General features: G+C 43.8%; 3 non-coding genes across 3 annotated transcripts; all 3 read right to left on the reverse strand.

Annotated features, from left to right (window-relative positions):
* Window positions 1-375: 375 nt before the first annotated feature.
* trnav-cac (transfer RNA valine (anticodon CAC)) lies at window positions 376-448 on the reverse strand. Its single transcript has one exon. It is a non-coding gene; the product is annotated as a tRNA-Val (tRNA).
* Window positions 449-3,854: 3,406 nt separating this feature from the next.
* On the reverse strand, window positions 3,855-3,927 carry trnav-cac (transfer RNA valine (anticodon CAC)). The gene has a single exon. It is a non-coding gene; the product is annotated as a tRNA-Val (tRNA).
* Window positions 3,928-10,812: 6,885 nt separating this feature from the next.
* trnav-aac (transfer RNA valine (anticodon AAC)) lies at window positions 10,813-10,885 on the reverse strand. The gene has a single exon. It is a non-coding gene; the product is annotated as a tRNA-Val (tRNA).
* Window positions 10,886-13,820: the final 2,935 nt, after the last annotated feature.

Here is a 13,820-nt window from a genome sequence, read left to right on the forward strand (position 1 = left end):
GACGCCACTTGCTGCTGACAGCGAGTAATTGGACAGTGCGGGTCAAAATATTGCAGCGTGCCCCTGTCTCAACGACTGTGGAGCTGGTGAAAGTGAATTGCTGATGTGCTTTTGCCTCGTCTGAAATGAGACTAAGATTCGCTGTGACTTAGCAAGCTCGTGTTGCAGGTTTCTATTCTAATCTGATCCAAATAAAGTGTCACTGCTCGGTTTTGAGGAACTTTCTGCAGCATCAGGACTAGAAAGAGGAGCGAGTGCAAGGCATTGTGCACACAATATGCAAGAGAAAGAGAGCTTTGAGAAATTGTGTTGTGTTAATGGGGAATGTCAATGATTGCATATTTCTTGCGAAGATGTTCGGGTTGGTTTTGAAAATGTTTCTGGCCAGTTTCGAACTGGGGACCTTTGGCGTGTGAGGCAAACGTGATCACCACTACACTACAGAAACTCAACACAGTTGCAGCGCTGAGGAAGCTGCAAGTATTGTTAAACTGTACAGTCTTAATCGATTTGTGCTGCTTGTTTCATTGAAATGCAATTCCACTGTGACATTTCGCAAGGCTGCAGAGGTATTGACCCAGCCATGGACGATCAGCAGTGCACAACACATCGCCAGTCCATTCAGGCCATCGTACCATTGCCAGTTTTTTGAAAGACTTGCCATTTGGGCCCACTTCCTTAGCTCTGATTTTCTTTGCCTCTCCTTTCATGCAATTATCCAATTCCCTTTTTTTTTTAACTCTACCTTAAGAAACTAAGTTTGTAAGAGGTGCAGCAGCTGCTGCAGTGTTAATGCACAGTGTGCCATCATTGACAAAGATTCCCTTCCCCAACCACACCAAGACATCCACTTGGGATTCTTGCCAACTTCTGGATTTCATTTCTCATTATTTACTGATTGCACTGAAACATATTTGTGTTTTTAAACTCTTTATTTTGATCAAATGAGTCCTTATTTTGCTGAGTTGCTACATACAATGTGATTACCCTCGCAGTAGAATGCATAACAGAGGCAGTTATATAATGGGGGCGAAGCTTCACTGCAGCTATATCATGTCCTGGTTGGACCCCACCTGGAGTCCTCTGCATAGTCTGGGCATGCCAATTTATATAGTATACAAATTGGCCTTGGTATACAGGGCAGTTCAGATCCAGCAGAATGTTTGCAGAGTTCAAATGGTTAGATTAGGAAGCCATGTCCCCTCTTCCACAGAGACAGCTGTTGGTTTCCACCTGGTGCCTCACTTGTTTCTGAATTTCAAGGTGTAGAATGAAATCAAGCAACGTAACCCAAGTTTGCAATGCATTCCACGCAATCATCAAACACATCATTCCTGTCTTCCTCACCTTAGCTGCACAGCCCTCGAAACGTTGCAATCCATGTAACACAGTATTTGTTCCAGGTTTAGGCTTTCAGTAGGATTATAATAATATCTGTGCCCTCATCTTGAAATGAGATTCTCAGCAATATCCAACACAAATTGAATTGCATAGATGACAGGCAAATATAGGAAAACAGGTCAGTATGCAACACAATTCCATGGTGCCCATTTTCAGATGCACAATAGTCATCTTTTCCAGCAAATGAAAGAATTTTTCAGTGAATCATTTGCAAAGTCAGAGTTAATGGCATTTGTGCTTTTCTTTCTTCTTGTTTTGCAACATACTGGCGCCTAAATCCAATTCATGTATATTCATGTTTATTGGGGAGACCAAACGCAGACTGGGTGACCGCTTTGCGGAATACGTCGGCTCAGTCCGCAAGCAGGACCCTGAGCTTCCGGTTGCTTGCCATTTCAAGACTGCCCACTGCTCTCATGCTCACATCTCTATCCTGGGATTGCCTCAGTGTTCCAGTGAACATCAACACAAGCTCGAAAAACAGCATCCCGTTGACCGATTAGTTTAGTTTGGTGATACAGCAGTGAAACAGGCCCTTCGGCCCACCGAGTCTGTGCTGACCATCGACCACCCATTTATACTAATCCGACACGAATTCCATATTCCTACCACATCCCCACCTTCCCTATATTTCCCCACCACCTCCCTATACGAGGGGCAATTTATAATGGCCAATTAACCTATCAAGCAGCCAGTCTTTGGCATGTGGGAGGAAACCGGAGCACCCAGAGGAATCCCACGCAGACACAGGGAGAACTTGCAAACACCACGCAGGCAGTGCCCAGAATTGAAAGCGGGTCGCTGAAGCTGTGAGGCTGCGGTGTGAACCACTGCACAGGAGAGCGTGCCGGACTGAATATTGAGTTCAATAATTCCAGAGCATGACGGGGCCCCCATTTTACTTTCATTTTTTGTTATTTTTCATTTTTACATTTTTTACGTTTTTTTGTATGTTTATTTTATTTCATCTTAGTTTGTTCAGTTTGCTTACCCACTGTTTTTTTCCTGTTTGTACTTGCTGCTGTTCAATTTTCAGTCCATTAACAGTCCTCTCTGTACCAATGCTTTGTCTTTCAACACACCATTAACATATTGTTTGCCTTTGCTCCATGACCGTCTGGTCAGCTATTCTGTGGCCTTGTCCAATCTACACCTTCTCCTTTGTTATCTCTTGCTCCACCCCCGCTTTACTTGCTTCTAACCTTTGACATTTCTAATATTTGCCAGTTCTGAAGAAGGGTCACTGAGCCGAAATGTTAACTCTGCTTCTGTCTCCACAGATGTTGCCAGTCGTGCTGAGTATTTCCAGAATTTCTTGTTTTTTTTCAGATTTCCAGCATCCACAATATTTTGCTTTTATTCATGTATATTCTTCCTCAGTTCAATATGAAGGAGCGCTTTGATATTGAGCGGAGCCGCAGTGCATCTCATTTTCAACGCCACCTTGTTAGTGTTCCTGTTACTTGCCGAATGAAGAACAAAATAAAATGATAATTTGGCAGGTCTGCCTGTTTCCTTAGCTTCAGTTACAGAATCAGCTGTGTCCGTCTTTAAGGGAGGCAAAGTACTCCTAGCGGCTCTGCGTGATGCTGAATAGTTATGTTATTCTGCATCAATAAATCCAGGTATGTCTCTGTTACTGACTGAACAAAACGCTAATAAGTCTGTGAGCGACTGTCATAACTTAAATAACTTTTACCGCTCTGCGTGTCATGAACCTTTACCCCTTGTCATAATTGCGGCTGCATGTTAAGAGCTGGGTTATCAAGGTGCTTAAGACACCAAGAATCTGCTGCAGCAGTGGTTAAATTGAAAAGGATTTTTGCCCCTTTTACCCAAGAAGAAATGTTCAGGAGGAGCAATTTCCCCCAACTTGTTTCCACCGGAGATTCATCATTGCAACTCAAAGAAAGTTTCAGTCACTTGGGTGTTCTGTCAGAGCTGCTCGGAGGTTCAGTGACCCGGATATCATGTGCCTACGTTTTGCTGAGCCGCTGCTTGGTTTATGGGGAGATTTGGCCCGGGTTGTGCTATATTACCTCCCCGAGATGGCCAGTAACCTGTTGATTGAGGCAGCAGACGCCACTTGCTGCTGACAGCGAGTAATTGGACAGTGCGGGTCAAAATATTGCAGCGTGCCCCTGTCTCAACGACTGTGGAGCTGGTGAAAGTGAATTGCTGATGTGCTTTTGCCTCGTCTGAAATGAGACTAAGATTCGCTGTGACTTAGCAAGCTCGTGTTGCAGGTTTCTATTCTAATCTGAGCCAAATAAAGTGTCACTGCTCGGTTTTGAGGAACTTTCTGCAGCATCAGGACTAGAAAGAGGAGCGAGTGCAAGGCATTGTGCACACAATATGCAAGAGAAAGAGAGCTTTGAGAAATTGTGTTGTGTTAATGGGGAATGTCAATGATTGCATATTTCTTGCGAAGATGTTCGGGTTGGTTTTGAAAATGTTTCTGGCCAGTTTCGAACTGGGGACCTTTGGCGTGTGAGGCAAACGTGATCACCACTACACTACAGAAACTCAACACAGTTGCAAAGCTGAGGAAGCTGCAAGTATTGTTAAACTGTACAGTCTTAATCGATTTGTGCTGCTTGTTTCATTGAAATGCAATTCCACTGTGACATTTCGCAAGGCTGCAGAGGTATTGACCCAGCCATGGACGATCAGCAGTGCACAACACATCGCCAGTCCATTCAGGCCATCGTACCATTGCCAGTTTTTTGAAAGACTTGCCATTTGGGCCCACTTCCTTAGCTCTGCTTTTCTTTGCCTCTCCTTTCATGCAATTATCCAATTCCCTTTTTTTTTTAACTCTACCTTAAGAAACTAAGTTTGTAAGAGGTGCAGCAGCTGCTGCAGTGTTAATGCACAGTGTGCCATCATTGACAAAGATTCCCTTCCCCAACCACACCAAGACATCCACTTGGGATTCTTGCCAACTTCTGGATTTCATTTCTCATTATTTACTGATTGCACTGAAACATATTTGTGTTTTTAAACTCTTTATTTTGATCAAATGAGTCCTTATTTTGCTGAGTTGCTACATACAATGTGATTACCCTCGCAGTAGAATGCATAACAGAGGCAGTTATATAATGGGGGCGAAGCTTCACTGCAGCTATATCATGTCCTGGTTGGACCCCACCTGGAGTCCTCTGCATAGTCTGGGCATGCCAATTTATATAGTATACAAATTGGCCTTGGTATACAGGGCAGTTCAGATCCAGCAGAATGTTTGCAGAGTTCAAATGGTTAGATTAGGAAGCCATGTCCCCTCTTCCACAGAGACAGCTGTTGGTTTCCACCTGGTGCCTCACTTGTTTCTGAATTTCAAGGTGTAGAATGAAATCAAGCAACGTAACCCAAGTTTGCAATGCATTCCACGCAATCATCAAACACATCATTCCTGTCTTCCTCACCTTAGCTGCACAGCCCTCGAAACGTTGCAATCCATGTAACACAGTATTTGTTCCAGGTTTAGGCTTTCAGTAGGATTATAATAATATCTGTGCCCTCATCTTGAAATGAGATTCTCAGCAATATCCAACACAAATTGAATTGCATAGATGACAGGCAAATATAGGAAAACAGGTCAGTATGCAACACAATTCCATGGTGCCCATTTTCAGATGCACAATAGTCATCTTTTCCAGCAAATGAAAGAATTTTTCAGTGAATCATTTGCAAAGTCAGAGTTAATGGCATTTGTGCTTTTCTTTCTTCTTGTTTTGCAACATACTGGCGCCTAAATCCAATTCATGTATATTCATGTTTATTGGGGAGACCAAACGCAGACTGGGTGACCGCTTTGCGGAATACGTCGGCTCAGTCCGCAAGCAGGACCCTGAGCTTCCGGTTGCTTGCCATTTCAAGACTGCCCACTGCTCTCATGCTCACATCTCTATCCTGGGATTGCCTCAGTGTTCCAGTGAACATCAACACAAGCTCGAAAAACAGCATCCCGTTGACCGATTAGTTTAGTTTGGTGATACAGCAGTGAAACAGGCCCTTCGGCCCACCGAGTCTGTGCTGACCATCGACCACCCATTTATACTAATCCGACACGAATTCCATATTCCTACCACATCCCCACCTTCCCTATATTTCCCCACCACCTCCCTATACGAGGGGCAATTTATAATGGCCAATTAACCTATCAAGCAGCCAGTCTTTGGCATGTGGGAGGAAACCGGAGCACCCAGAGGAATCCCACGCAGACACAGGGAGAACTTGCAAACACCACGCAGGCAGTGCCCAGAATTGAAAGCGGGTCGCTGAAGCTGTGAGGCTGCGGTGTGAACCACTGCACAGGAGAGCGTGCCGGACTGAATATTGAGTTCAATAATTCCAGAGCATGACGGGGCCCCCATTTTACTTTCATTTTTTGTTATTTTTCATTTTTACATTTTTTACGTTTTTTTGTATGTTTATTTTATTTCATCTTAGTTTGTTCAGTTTGCTTACCCACTGTTTTTTTTCCTGTTTGTACTTGCTGCTGTTCAATTTTCAGTCCATTAACAGTCCTCTCTGTACCAATGCTTTGTCTTTCAACACACCATTAACATATTGTTTGCCTTTGCTCCATGACCGTCTGGTCAGCTATTCTGTGGCCTTGTCCAATCTACACCTTCTCCTTTGTTATCTCTTGCTCCACCCCCGCTTTACTTGCTTCTAACCTTTGACATTTCTAATATTTGCCAGTTCTGAAGAAGGGTCACTGAGCCGAAATGTTAACTCTGCTTCTGTCTCCACAGATGTTGCCAGTCGTGCTGAGTATTTCCAGAATTTCTTGTTTTTTTTCAGATTTCCAGCATCCACAATATTTTGCTTTTATTCATGTATATTCTTCCTCAGTTCAATATGAAGGAGCGCTTTGATATTGAGCGGAGCCGCAGTGCATCTCATTTTCAACGCCACCTTGTTAGTGTTCCTGTTACTTGCCGAATGAAGAACAAAATAAAATGATAATTTGGCAGGTCTGCCTGTTTCCTTAGCTTCAGTTACAGAATCAGCTGTGTCCGTCTTTAAGGGAGGCAAAGTACTCCTAGCGGCTCTGCGTGATGCTGAATAGTTATGTTATTCTGCATCAATAAATCCAGGTATGTCTCTGTTACTGACTGAACAAAACGCTAATAAGTCTGTGAGCGACTGTCATAACTTAAATAACTTTTACCGCTCTGCGTGTCATGAACCTTTACCCCTTGTCATAATTGCGGCTGCATGTTAAGAGCTGGGTTATCAAGGTGCTTAAGACACCAAGAATCTGCTGCAGCAGTGGTTAAATTGAAAAGGATTTTTGCCCCTTTTACCCAAGAAGAAATGTTCAGGAGGAGCAATTTCCCCCAACTTGTTTCCACCGGAGATTCATCATTGCAACTCAAAGAAAGTTTCAGTCACTTGGGTGTTCTGTCAGAGCTGCTCGGAGGTTCAGTGACCCGGATATTATGTGCCTACGTTTTGCTGAGCCGGTGCTTGGTTTCTGGGGAGATTTGGCCCGGGTTGTGCTATTTTACCTCCCCGAGATGGCCAGTAAACTGTTGCTGGAGGCAGCAGACGCCTCTTGCTGCTGACAGCGAGTAATTGGACAGTGCGGGTCAAAATATTGCAGCGTGCCCCTGTCTCAACGACTGTGGAGCTGGTGAAAGTGAATTGCTGATGTGCTTTTGCCTCGTCTGAAATGAGACTAAGATTCGCTGTTACTTAGCAAGCTCGTGTTGCAGGTTTCTATTCTAATCTGAGCCAAATAAAGTGTCACTGCTCGGTTTTGAGGAACTTTCTGCAGCATCAGGACTAGAAAAAGGAGCGAGTGCAAGGCATTGTGCACACAATGTGCAAGAGAAAGAGGGCTTTGAGAAATTGTGTTCTGTTCATGGGGAATGTCAATGATTGCATATTTCTTGCGAAGAAGTTTGGGTTCGTTTTGAAAATGTTTCTGCTCAGTTTTGAACTGGGGACCTTTTGCGTGTGAGGCAAACGTGATCACCACTGCACTACAACAACTCAACACACTTACAGCGCTGAGGAAGCTGCAAGTATTGTTAAACTATACAGTCTTAATCGATTTGTGGTGCTTGTTTCATTCAAATGCAATTCCACTGTGACATTTCGCAAGGCTGCAGAGGTATTGACCCAGCCATGGTCGATCAGCAGTGCACAACACATCGCCAGTCCATTCAGGCCATCGTACCATGGCAGTTTTATGAAAGACTTGCCATTTGGGCCCACTTCCTTAGCTCTGCTTTTCTTTGCCTCTCCTTTCATGCAATTATCCAATTCCCTTTTTTTAAAACTCTCCCTTAAGAAACTAAGTTTGTAAGAGGTGCAGCAGCTGCTGCAGTGTTAATGCACAGTGTGCCATCATTGACAAAGATTCCCTTCCCCAACCACACCAAGACATCCACTTGGGATCCTTGCCAAGTTCTGGATTTCATTTCTCATTATTTACTGATTGCACTGACACATATTTGTGTTTTTAAACTCTTTATTTTGATCAAATGAGTCCTTATTTTGCTGAGATGCTACATGCAATGTGATTACCCTCGCAGTAGAATGCGTAACAGAGGCAGTTATATAATGGGGGAGAAGCTTCACTGCAGCTATATAATGTCCTGGTTGGACCCCACCTGGAGTCCTCTGCATAGTCTGGGCATGCCAATTTATATAGTATACAAATTGGCCTTGGTATACAGGGCAGTTCAGATCCAGCAGAATGTTTGCAGAGTTCAAATGGTTAGATTCGGAGGCCATGGCCCCGCTTCCACAGAGACAGCTGTTGGTTTCCACCTGGTGCCTCACTTGTTTCTGAATTTCAAGGTGTAGAATGAAATCAAGCAACGTAACCCAAGTTTGCAATGCATTCCACGCAATCATCAAACACATCATTCCTGTCTTCCTCACCTTAGCTGCACAGCCCTCGAAACGTTGCAATCCATGTAACACAGTATTTGTTCCAGGTTTAGGCTTTCAGTAGGATTATAATAATATCTGTGCCCTCATCTTGAAATGAGATTCTCAGCAATATCCAACACAAATTGAATTGCATAGATGACAGGCAAATATAGGAAAACAGGTCAGTATGCAACACAATTCCATGGTGCCCATTTTCAGATGCACAATAGTCATCTTTTCCAGCAAATGAAAGAATTTTTCAGTGAATCATTTGCAAAGTCAGAGTTAATGGCATTTGTGCTTTTCTTTCTTCTTGTTTTGCAACATACTGGCGCCTAAATCCAATTCATGTATATTCATGTTTATTGGGGAGACCAAACGCAGACTGGGTGACCGCTTTGCGGAATACGTCGGCTCAGTCCGCAAGCAGGACCCTGAGCTTCCGGTTGCTTGCCATTTCAAGACTGCCCACTGCTCTCATGCTCACATCTCTATCCTGGGATTGCCTCAGTGTTCCAGTGAACATCAACACAAGCTCGAAAAACAGCATCCCGTTGACCGATTAGTTTAGTTTGGTGATACAGCAGTGAAACAGGCCCTTTGGCCCACCGAGTCTGTGCTGACCATCGACCACCCATTTATACTAATCCGACACGAATTCCATATTCCTACCACATCCCCACCTTCCCTATATTTCCCTACCACCTCCCTATACGAGGGGCAATTTATAATGGCCAATTAACCTATCAAGCAGCCAGTCTTTGGCATGTGGGAGGAAACCGGAGCACCCAGAGGAATCCCACGCAGACACAGGGAGAACTTGCAAACACCACGCAGGCAGTGCCCAGAATTGAAAGCGGGTCGCTGAAGCTATGAGGCTGCGGTGCGAACCACTGCACACGAGAGCGTGCCGGACTGAATATTGAGTTCAATAATTCCAGAGCATGAAGGGGCCCCCATTTTACTTTCATTTTTTGTTATTTTTCATTTTTACATTTTTTACATTTATTTGTATGTTTATTTTATTTCATCTTAGTTTGCTCAGTTTGCTTACCCACTGTTTTTTTTCCTGTTTGTACTTGCTGCTGTTCAATTTTCAGTCCATTAACAGTCCTCTCTGTACCAATGCTTTGTCTTTCAACACACCATTAACATATTGTTTGCCTTTGCTCCATGACCGTCTGGTCAGCTATTCTGTGGCCTTGTCCAATCTACACCTTCTCCTTTGTTATCTCTTGCTCCACCCCCGCTTTACTTGCTTCTAACCTTTGACATTTCTAATATTTGCCAGTTCTGAAGAAGGGTCACTGAGCCGAAATGTTAACTCTGCTTCTGTCTCCACAGATGTTGCCAGTCGTGCTGAGTATTACCAGAATTTCTTGTTTTTTTTCAGATTTCCATCATCCACAGTATTTTGCTTTTATTCATGTATATTCTTCCTCAGTTCAATATGAAGGAGCGCTTTGATATTGAGCGGAGCCGCAGTGCATCTCATTTTCAACGCCACCTTGTTAGTGTTCCTGTTACTTGCCGAATGAAGAACAAAATAAAATGATAATTTGGCAGGTCTGCCTGTTTCCTTAGCTTCAGTTACAGAATCAGCTGTGTCCGTCTTTAAGGGAGGCAAAGTACTCCTAGCGGCTCTGCGTGACGCTGAATAGTTATGTTAATCTGCATCAATAAATCCAGGTATGTCTCTGTTACTGACTGAACAAAACGCTAATAAATCTGTGAGCGACTGTCATAACTTAAATAACTTTTTCCCCTCTGCGTGTCATGAACCTTTACCCCTTGTCATAATTGCGGCTGCATGTTAAGAGCTGGGTTATCAAGGTGCTTAAGACACCAAGAATCTGCTGCAGCAGTGGTTAAATTGAAAAGGATTTTTGCCCCTTTTACCCAAGAAGAAATGTTCAGGAGGAGCAATTTCCCCCAACTTGTTTCCATCGGAGATTCATCATTGCAACGCAAAGAAAGTTTCAGTCACTTGGCTGTTCTGTCAGAGCTGCTCGGAGGTTCAGTGACCCGGATATCATGTGCCTACGTTTTGCTGAGCCGGTGCTTGGTTGATGGGGAGATTTGGCCTGGGTTGTGCTATTTTACCTCCCCGAGATGGCCAGTAACCTGTTGATTGAGGCAGCAGACGCCTCTTGCTGCTGACAGCGAGTAGTTGGACAGTGCGGGTCAAAATATTGCAGCGTGCCCCTGTCTCAACGACTGTGGAGCTGGTGAAAGTGAATTGCTGATGTGCTTTTGCCTCGTCTGAAATGAGACTAAGATTCGCTGTTACTGAGCAAGCTCGTGTTGCAGATTTCTATTCTAATCTGAGCCAAATAAAGTGTCACTGCTCGGTTTTGAGGAACTTTCTGCAGCATCAGGACTAGAAAAAGGAGCGAGTGCAAGGCATTGTGCACACAATGTGCAAGAGAAAGAGGGCTTTGAGAAATTGTGTTGTGTTCATGGGGAATGTCAATGATTGCATATTTCTTGCGAAGAAGTTTGGGTTCGTTTTGAAAATGTTTCTGCCTAGTTTCGAACTGGGGACCTTTGGCGTGTTAGGCAAACATGATCACCACTACACTACAGAAACTCAACACGCTTGCAGCGCTGAGGAAGCTGCAAGTATTGTTAAACTATACAGTCTTAATCGATTTGTGGTGCTTGTTTCATTCAAATGCAATTCCACTGTGACATTTCGCAAGGCTGCAGAGGTATTGACGCAGCCATGGACGATCAGCAGTGCACAACACATCGCCAGTCCATTCAGGCCATCGTACCATGGCAATTTTATGAAAGACTTGCCATTTGGGCCCACTTCCTTAGCTCTGCTTTTCTTTGCCTCTCCTTTCATGCATATTATCCAATTCCCTTTTTTTAAAACTCTCCCTTAAGAAACTAAGTTTGTAAGAGGTGCAGCAGCTGCTGCAGTGTTAATGCACAGTGTGCCATCATTGACAAAGATTCCCTTCCCCAACCACACCAAGACATCCACTTGGGATTCTTGCCAAGTTCTGTATTTCATTTCTCATTATTTACTGATTGCACTGACACATATTTGTGTTTTTAAACTCTTTAGTTTGATCAAATGAGTCCTTATTTTGCTGAGATGCTACAAACAATGTGATTACCCTCGCAGTAGAATGCGTAACAGAGGCAGTTATATAATGGGGGCGAAGCTTCACTGCAGCTATATAATGTCCTGGTTGGACCCCACCTGGAGTCCTCTGCATAGTCTGGGCATGCCAATTTATATAGTATACGAATTGGCCTTGGTATACAGGGCAGTTCAGATCCAGCAGAATGTTTGCAGAGTTCAAATGGTTAGATTAGGAAGCCATGTCCCCTCTTCCACAGAGACAGCTGTTGGTTTCCACCTGGTGCCTCACTTGTTTCTGAATTTCAAGGTGTAGAATGAAATCAATCAACGTAACCCAAGTTTGCAATGCATTCCACGCAATCATCAAACACATCATTCCTGTCTTCCTCACCTTAGCTGCACAACCCTCGAAACGTTGCAATCCATGTAACACAGTATTTGTTCCAGGTTTAGGCTTTCAGTAGGATTATAATAATATCTGTGCCCTCATCTTGAAATGAGATTCTCAGCAATATCCAACACAAATTGAATTGCATAGATGACAGGCAAATATAGGAAAACAGGTCAGTATGCAACACAATTCCATGGTGCCCATTTTCAGATGCACAATAGTCATCTTTTCCAGCAAATGAAAGAATTTTTCAGTGAATCATTTGCAAAGTCAGAGTTAATGGCATTTGTGCTTTTCTTTCTTCTTGTTTTGCAACATACTGGCGCCTAAATCCAATTCATGTATATTCATGTTTATTGGGGAGACCAAACGCAGACTGGGTGACCGCTTTGCGGAATACGTCGGCTCAGTCCGCAAGCAGGACCCTGAGCTTCCGGTTGCTTGCCATTTCAAGACTGCCCACTGCTCTCATGCTCACATCTCTATCCTGGGATTGCCTCAGTGTTCCAGTGAACATCAACACAAGCTCGAAAAACAGCATCCCGTTGACCGATTAGTTTAGTTTGGTGATACAGCAGTGAAACAGGCCCTTCGGCCCACCGAGTCTGTGCTGACCATCGACCACCCATTTATACTAATCCGACACGAATTCCATATTCCTACCACATCCCCACCTTCCCTATATTTCCCTACCACCTCCCTATACGAGGGGCAATTTATAATGGCCAATTAACCTATCAAGCAGCCAGTCTTTGGCATGTGGGAGGAAACCGGAGCACCCAGAGGAATCCCACGCAGACACAGGGAGAACTTGCAAACACCACGCAGGCAGTGCCCAGAATTGAAAGCGGGTCGCTGGAGCTGTGAGGCTGCGGTGTGAACCACTGCACACGAGAGCGTGCCGGACTGAATATTGAGTTCAATAATTCCAGAGCATGACGGGGCCCCCATTTTACTTTCATTTTTTGTTATTTTTCATTTTTACATTTTTTACATTTTTTTGTATGTTTATTTTATTTCATCTTAGTTTGTTCACTTTGCTTACCCACTGTTTTTTTTCCTCTTTGTACTTGCTGCTGTTCAATTTTCAGTCCATTAACAGTCCTCTCTGTACTAATGCTTTGTCTTTCAACACACCATTAACATATTGTTTGCCTTTGCTCCATGACCTTCTGGTCAGCTATTCTGTGGCCTTGTCCAATCTACACCTTCTCCTTTGTTATCTCTTGCTCCACCCCCGCTTTACTTGCTTCTAACCTTTGACATTTCTAATATTTGCCAGTTCTGAAGAAGGGTCACTGAGCCGAAATGTTAACTCTGCTTCTGTCTCCACAGATGCTGCCAGTCGTGCTGAGTATTTCCAGAATTTCTTGTTTTTATTTCAGATTTCCAGCATCCACAGTATTTTGCTTTTATTCATGTATATTCTTCCTCGGTTCAATATGAAGGAGCGCTTTGATATTGAGCGGAGCCGCAGTGCATCTCATTTTCAACGCCACCTTGTTAGTGTTCCTGTTACTTGCCGAATGAAGAACAAAATAAAATAATAATTTGGCAGGTCTGCCTGTTTCCTTAGCTTCAGTTACAGAATCAGCCGTGTCCGTCTTTAAGGGAGGCAAAGTACTCCTAGCGGCTCTGCGTGACGCTGAATAGTTATGTTAATCTGCATCAATAAATCCAGGTATGTCTCTGTTACTGACTGAACAAAACGCTAATAAATCTGTGAGCGACTGTCATAACTTAAATAACTTTTTCCCCTCTGCGTGTCATGAACCTTTACCCCTTGTCATAATTGCGGCTGCATGTTAAGAGCTGGGTTATCAAGGTGCTGAAGACACCAAGAATCTGCTGCAGCAGTGATTAAATTGAAAAGGATTTTTGCCCCTTTTACCCAAGAAGAAATGTTCAGGAGGAGCAATTTCCCCCAACTTGTTTCCACCGGAGATTCATCATTGCAACTCAAAGAAAGTTTCAGTCACTTGGGTGTTCTGTAAGAGCTGCTCGGAGGTTCAGTGACCCGGATATCATGTGCCTACG

The sequence above is a fragment of the Heterodontus francisci genome, chromosome 22 (genome assembly GCF_036365525.1).
Source record: "Heterodontus francisci isolate sHetFra1 chromosome 22, sHetFra1.hap1, whole genome shotgun sequence".
NCBI classification, from domain to species: domain Eukaryota; kingdom Metazoa; phylum Chordata; class Chondrichthyes; order Heterodontiformes; family Heterodontidae; genus Heterodontus; species Heterodontus francisci.